We start from the raw sequence: 7,543 nt of genomic DNA, 5'->3' as shown, positions 1-7,543 counted from the left end.
GCAGGACGAGGAGCCGATCGGGGCTTTCAGTATCAGGACTTCGATAATACGAATCCACCTACTTTCGATGGAGTTCAGCATCTGATCATTTCTTTGAGATGGTTGTCGAATGTGGAGGGTTTTTTCTTCATGTGTTCATGCCCTGCAGATCAGAGGGTGAGGTGTGCTTCGAACCTTTTGAGTCTCGGGGCGAAGGATTGGTGAAGGTTGATTACAGGATCTTATTTTGACGCACAGCAGGCTGCGGTTACTTGGGACCAGTTCTAGGAGATGTTTAGTACTCGTTATGTTCTACGGGTTGATAGAGAGAGGTTGGCTCAGGAGTTCTTGGAGCTGAAGCAGGATTCAAAGTCGGTGACGGAGATCACCAGGATGTTCACGGATAGGACGATGTTTTTCCCTGAGTTTGCTTCAGAGCAGGCTCAAATGTCCCGGTATCTGAGTATGCTTAAGATGGATATCAGACAGTTCGTATCTATGCAGAGATGTAGTACATTGTTGGAGTTCCAGGAGGTCGCTAAGCGGCGTGAGTTAGAGATTGAACTCCAGCTGAGGGAGCAGAGGCAGGCCCCAGTGTAGTCGCAGCCTACACCGAAACGGATGAGGGACGCTGATTATCGATAGGGGAGTCCTAGGAGTCACACTTGTGGGAAGTGCGTCAAGGAACATGATGTAGTTTGTCGGCCTTCTTCTGGGTGCCACAAGTGTGGCAAGAAGGGCCACATAGCCATGGACTACAGGCAGCAGGCTCCAGCTGCTAGAGTCCGACTTTGTTATCATTGTGATCAGGTGGGCCATATGAAGGCCCAGTGTCCCCTCTTGGCTACCAGGCCAATGCAGGCCCCAGCACCAGCCACTTTGAGGCTCACTGACGGGAGTTAGAGCAGGGCTGAGCCTCCGAAGGCTCCAGGGTGTGCTTATTAGCTTATAACCAGGGAGGCCGGATCAGCGCCATAGGTATCAGCCGGTATGCATTTCCCAATCTTCTGTTTATGATTGCATTGTTGGTTTCTTTTCTTTGTGCATGAGTTACTAGGGCATAGGGATTTCTTGTGGGAAATTCTTGGTTAAGGGGTCATAGATGGTAGGATCATGTGGTTCTTTCAAGAGAAAGATATAGGATAGAAAATCGCCATATCAGGATGTGCAACTGTGATTCAAGGATTCAGAAGTCATCAGTGGATAATGTTCTAAGTGGCGGAGAATTGGAATTTCTCACATGAGGTATTGTATTGATAAGATGTTGCCTTATGCAGTTGGATGTCGGTTTCTAGAGGGACCAGTTGTAGCGACCAGTTGCTGAAGACCCGGTATGGATGTGGATCTATGTGCAGGTGTGGAGTATTCTGCCATGCCAAAAAGCGATCAGTGGGTCTGTCTTAAAGTGATGAATGTGTTGAGCAAGTCTAATGAGGACTCTTTATGGGTTATTCAGTTGCGTGTTTTGGACCTGAGTATATGTGTGCCAGAATAGTAGCATGTTCCTTCAGTGATTAGTATGGAGAGAAGTCTTGATGTCGTGGAAATGTTTGATGTTGCAAGGTTGTGGTCAAGCCTCCTTGGAGGTGGCGAAGATGGGTATCTCCAAGATGGAGTTTTGATCAGTGGAAGTGGAAGTAGCAGGGTCGACAGACTTGGAAGCAACCCAGATCTATGCTGAGAACTATGTGAGGGTATTCCAGCCATAGGTCGTGGACGTAGAGATTATGATAGTTATGTTCCCTGCTATAGCATGTTTGGGATAGACGTAATGTTGAGGTTTGGATGAGTTGTTCTTGGTTGCGCCGAATTAGAGGAGTTTGAGGGGGGATGCAAGGATAGTTCCTTGGGTTTCAAGTATGGCTGGAAGATATGGGTTATGTTGTAGTTGTATTCCAATCTAGGGTATTCCATCATGAGGATGACTGGACCCTATGATTGATTGGACCAGATATGTTTAGTATTCCAAACCGAGGGTTAAATTGGGCCAAACATGTGTGAGGATACGAGGGTATACCATCTAAGGGATAATTAGACCCATCGTATATGTACCTAGAATTCCAGCCTGAGGCTGATTGGGCCTGGTATGAGTGTTCTACGATTTAGCTGGTTATCCATGAGGGTTGTTTGGACGTTGAAGGATGTGTTATCTTAGCATAGAAAAGGGATTAGATTCAGGAGGAGAACTAGACGGGTTTCCAATATTGCGAGTACCCGGGTTGTCATCAGTTTTGTCAAGAGAAAGATAGCTTAGTGCTATAGTAGGGTCAACTGGTTTATTATGGTATCCAGTTTTCGTAAGCTATGGAAGTTGGTGCAAGACGGGAATATGGTAGTATCATCAGGTGATACTTATTTGATATGTGTAGTTATCAGCGGAAAGAAGCCGGTGGCAGGATTGGATCAGTTGACAAGGTTCGACATGGGAAGAAGTTGTTTCATAAGAGATATGATAAGTAATGTCGGTAGAGACTGGGGGTTGGTTCAAGGAGGGAGATTGCATTGTAGCAATTATTTTTGGAATCATGTGTTGCAGCTGGCTTCGAGGACGAAGCCAAATTTAAGTGGGGGAGAATTGTAACACCCCAAGTTTAGAAGCAAGAGTTCATTGGTTTAAAGTGTAAATTGAGGAAGCTACTCGATGAGTAGGTGCGATTACTCGTCGAGTCATAGCGGGTTCTGGTCACGAGTTAAGTGACCAACTCACCGAGTCGGCGGCTGGACTTGACGAGTTGGTGCTGGGAAGAGAAAACCCTAATCTTAGGGTTTGCACGCTATTTAAAGGATCTTAAGTCCTCACCTCAGCCTCTTGTTACCCCTTTAGATTCAAAAAACCCTAAAAATCGTGTGTGAGCCTTTGGGGTGAGCTTGGAAGCTTTAGAACGAGATTCTAGCAAAGGAGGCTTGTAGATCAAGTGCATAGCATCAAGGGACTCGTATAGATCCATAATATATTTCAGTTTGGGCACATTATTGACGTAACAAGTTGTTACCTTGATCCTTTCCTTTCTAGATCAACTTATGGATGGATTTAGGGCCATTTTAGTATGTTTAAGATCCATTTCGGGTCATGGGTCTGGAATTGAGGTTGCAACTTCAGATCTAGACTTGTCTTGGTTCAGGAAATCATAAAGCATTAACCATTGGTTTGGTTGTGAAGTCTTCTTGGCTTAAACCCTAGCCCTAACTTGTTTTCGGCCAATAGCACCGTGTACTCACATAAAGTTGGCAGCTTTACGTGAGAGTTATGCCCTAGGAGGATGGATCTAAAAGTGACTGTATGGATGAAGGATTGAAGAGACTCGGCGAGTCTCATGGGTTGACTCGGCGAGTCATACGATGATGGGCATGGACTTGACGAGTTGGATGAACACCTCGGCGAGTCAGTTGAAGATTGTCGTGGACTCAGCGAGTCTATTCTTGGACTTGGCGAGTCATAGCGTAAACCCCCCAACCTCTTCTGGTTAAGACTCAGATCAATGAGTTGAGTGATGACTCAGTCAGTTGGTCAGGAAAGGACTAGGAGATTGATGGACTCGAAGAGTCATGGGGTGACTCGGCGAGTCGAGTCGTGATATGAGAGTTTTCTGAAGTTAAGAGCTCGACAAGTCAATGGGTTGACTCGGCGCGTAGGGTTAATTAGGAAGGCTGACTTTGGGCCAGGACTTTGACTTTGACCCGTTTGACCTTCAAGGGTGTTATGGTAATTTGGATATTTATTTCAATTGATTATTGATGGCTATAGGTGTTGGAGTCTGGGGTAGTGCTTCGGGATTGTGCTTTCGTTGTTCGGTTCGGCAGTTGAAAGGTGAGTTTTCCTCACTATACTCAAGGGTCTAAGCCACCAAGGTCGTCCCTTTGATTTGTATTTGAGATAGTTACACTATGATCTGATAGCTCTAGATCCTAGTAGATAGGATGGTTGTTATGCTGGTATGATTGGTTTGATCAGTATTTTGGTAAAGTGGAAGCGGTTATGCTTCGTGACCTATAGTTAGGTTTGACTGTCTGTATGCAGGTAGGAGATTACCTATTACATGTGCACATTATTGTTTGCTAGTAGAGGGGTATTCCATTATGAGGATGATAGGACCCTCGTATGTCGATTTAGACTGTTATATGGTTTTCTGATATTGGTGCGAATGTCTAATTGATAGTATGTGGGCAATCCAACCCAATGGTTGTGGTCCAGGAGTATTCCATCCCGGTAGGATAATTGGACTCATAGTAGGTAGGGCATTCCATCCTGATGGTTGAGGGCCTAGGGTATTCCATCGTGATGGATGATTGGACTCATAGTAGTTAGAATAGATGTAGGAGTGTGGGCATTCCAACCCGATGGTTGTGGGCCAGGAGTATTCCATCTCGGTAGGGTTATTGGACTCATAGTAGGTAGGGCATTCTAACCCGATGGTTGTGGGCCAGGACTATTCCATCCCGGTAGGATCATTGGACTAATAGTAGGATAGCATTCCAACCCGATGGTTGAGGGCCTGGCGTGTTCCATCCTTAGGGATGATTGGACCCATAGTAGTTGTTGTTGTATGTGTAGGTGTCCGGGCATTCCAACCCGATGGTTGTGGGCCGAGTGGATTCCATTCTGGTAGGATGACTGGACCCATAGTACGTTGGCATTCCAACCTGAAGGTTAAGGGCCAGCGGTATTCCAACCGGATGGTTGATTGGGCCCATAGTATGCTGCTCGTTGTTGTATGTGTATAGTTATGTGTGTATGGGTATTTTGGGGGAACTCACTAAGCTTTCAGGCTTACAGATTCAGTTTATCATTTCAGGTACATCAGGAGATCGTGGCAAGGCAAAGGCGTGATCGTACCGCTCCTCATATTTCATGATTTTGTGATTTGGTTCTGGGGATACTCTGATGTTTAAACTGTTTTGAAAACAAGTTGTAATAACTAGTTGGTTTTTGAATGGATTAAAATGTTTTAGATTGGCGCAACTTTTATGGGTGTTACATTTGCTAGACCCAAATTAGTGTGTTGGTTAACCATACACACTCCACTAATGTCTTGGTAAGGGTACAAAGTGTAATTTCATGGAAGTAGTGTAATTTCATGAAATGAAATGATGTTTCTAGCCATTTCTGGCGAATAGCAACAATTGTTCAAATCTAAAGATAAATTATTCCTAGGAACTAAGGATTACACTCCAATCTTGGTCACAGGCGACGATCTTCTGTTCCCCATGATTAGATTGATCCTTCCTTGCTCCACATCCCTACTTCTTCTTAGTCCCTACACATTAGAACAAATGTGATACCCACAACCGGTATGAAGAACCCCAGAAATAGCATGACTAGAATCGTTAGATTTAATTGTGTATATACCTGCGAAAGATGGCTTGATCTTTCCTTCTTTGATGGCTTGCAGGTACTCTGGGCAGCTTCTCTTCCAATGTCCTATCTTATGGCAGTGGTTGCACTCTGCCTCTTTCGGGTTAGGGAAGGGCTTAGCGGGATCAACTTTGGTCCCACTAGAAGAGGCACCATCTCGGGCTTTAACCTTGCGATAGTTCTTAGACGAAGCCTTCCTCTTCTTTCCCTTTCCTTGACCAATAGCCAAGACAGGAGCAGCGGGTGGATTGGGAGTTGGTGCAACAGACTTGTCTTTGAAGTTTCTCTCAGCGACCCTCAAGAGACCTTGGAGTTTGCTTAGGGTGACCTCCTCTTTGTTCATGTGGTAGGTCATCCTAAATTGATTGTACATCGGAGGCAAAGAGTCAAGCACCATGTTGATTGCCAAGTCTTCCCCAAAGTCAACATTTAACTTGCGAAGGCGGTTGACATACCTTTGCATCTTTTGCAGGTGCACAGTAGGAGATTCTCCATGACCCATCTTAGCAGAAATCATGTTAGTGAAAATCTCATAACGCTCTTGTCTCGCATTCTGGTGGTATCTCTCCAATAAGTCTTGATGCATCTCATACAGGTACATGTCCTCATAGGACTTTTAGAATTCGGAGTTCATGGTGGCTATCATGATGCAATGTACTTGCTTTGCATCGCGCTCATGAGTTTCAAAAGCGGTAATTTCAACCGGAGTAGCGATTTCAGGGTTGATCTTCTCGAGCTTCTCATCGAGGACATACTCCTTATCCTCATAGCTAGCAATGGTGCGAATGTATCTTATCCATTCACTAAAGTTCATTCCATCGAAAGTGATCTTTTGACAAAGGCTCATCAATGTGAAAGAACTAGCAGCAGCGTTGTTTGCGTTCGACATCTAGAAAGGACAAAGATAGATTAGATTATGAATCCCTAATTATCACCCAATAAGAAAAATTAGGGCTAGGATCCAACAACAATATTTACATATTAGAAAAGGGATGTCGTAATCTAACATGCAAATAATATGAAGGTAAGTGAATGACGATTCACTAATTCTCCACCATATAAACATAACTTTAAGTCCTAAATGTATTGAGAATTCCTAGGTTCGGATGAGATTCATTGAAACTATTCAATGGCATGTTTAAATCTCGATATGCCCCTCTTGTTTGTGACTGGGATACCGAGGATCACAAAGCGGGTGTGAATTACCATGCAAATTCACATGGTGCCTTCATTGTAACGATCATCTATTCGACGTGCCGGTAAACCACACACGCTCCATCGAACTATGATAAACAATGAATCACCCTTTGCCACCTTTGCTTAGAACCAATTAGTGTGCCGGTAAACCACACACGCTCCACTAACTTCTTAGAAAGGGTGCAAACTGTAATTTCATGGGATTGCATCAATTCACTTTTCCTAAAGTAACTAAGATTGGGAAATTTAAAAAATATGTGTAGTTACTTTGTATTTCCTATTATACTTTTAATGAGAGGATGAGGTTGCCCTATCCTACCCGTTCGGCTAACGACCCTCCACCGATCAAGCAAGCGGTGGGTGTGAGTGTACACCCATTAAGCGCCATTTTATAGGCCGCAACCTTATACCCACCTTATAGATCGGCTTCGTGAATGAGGCCTACTAACGGTAAGACTAGCATTTTAGTTATATATATATATATATATATATATATATATATATATATATATATATATATATATATATATATATTATTCTTGGAATATTATATTAGTATAGGGTTGTATTTTAAACATTTTAAAAACTAGGGTTTGAAATTTAAATTGTCTAAATTAAAATTTTTAATCACAAAATATAAATTTCAAAACTTGAGGACAAGTTTTAAACATTTAAAACATGGAGGATCAAATAACAAATAATTTTAATTAATAATTAATTTCCTAATTATCTATATTTGAGTTATTCAAGATTTCTTGCAAGATAATTACCAAATTAATCAAAATAATTAATTAATTATCATCTAAGGAAATTAAATATTTTATTAGTTGATAAATATCTTTAATTAGATCAAGATAATAGTCATATGTATCAAAAAATCGGATTATGGTTGATCTAATATGATTAAGGTAAGTTTCCATAAGATAATCATGAAGAAATCCCGAATCTGGCCATTCCTAACGCTTGGACTCGCCGAGTTCACTAAGGGACTCGCCGAGTCAGGCCAACTCGCCG

Source organism: Lactuca serriola, chromosome 1, assembly GCF_051521515.1.
Source record: "Lactuca serriola cultivar US96UC23 chromosome 1, Lser_US96UC23_V15, whole genome shotgun sequence".
Classification (NCBI taxonomy): Eukaryota; Viridiplantae; Streptophyta; class Magnoliopsida; order Asterales; family Asteraceae; genus Lactuca; species Lactuca serriola.
Note: the sequence above shows the minus strand (reverse complement) of the source record.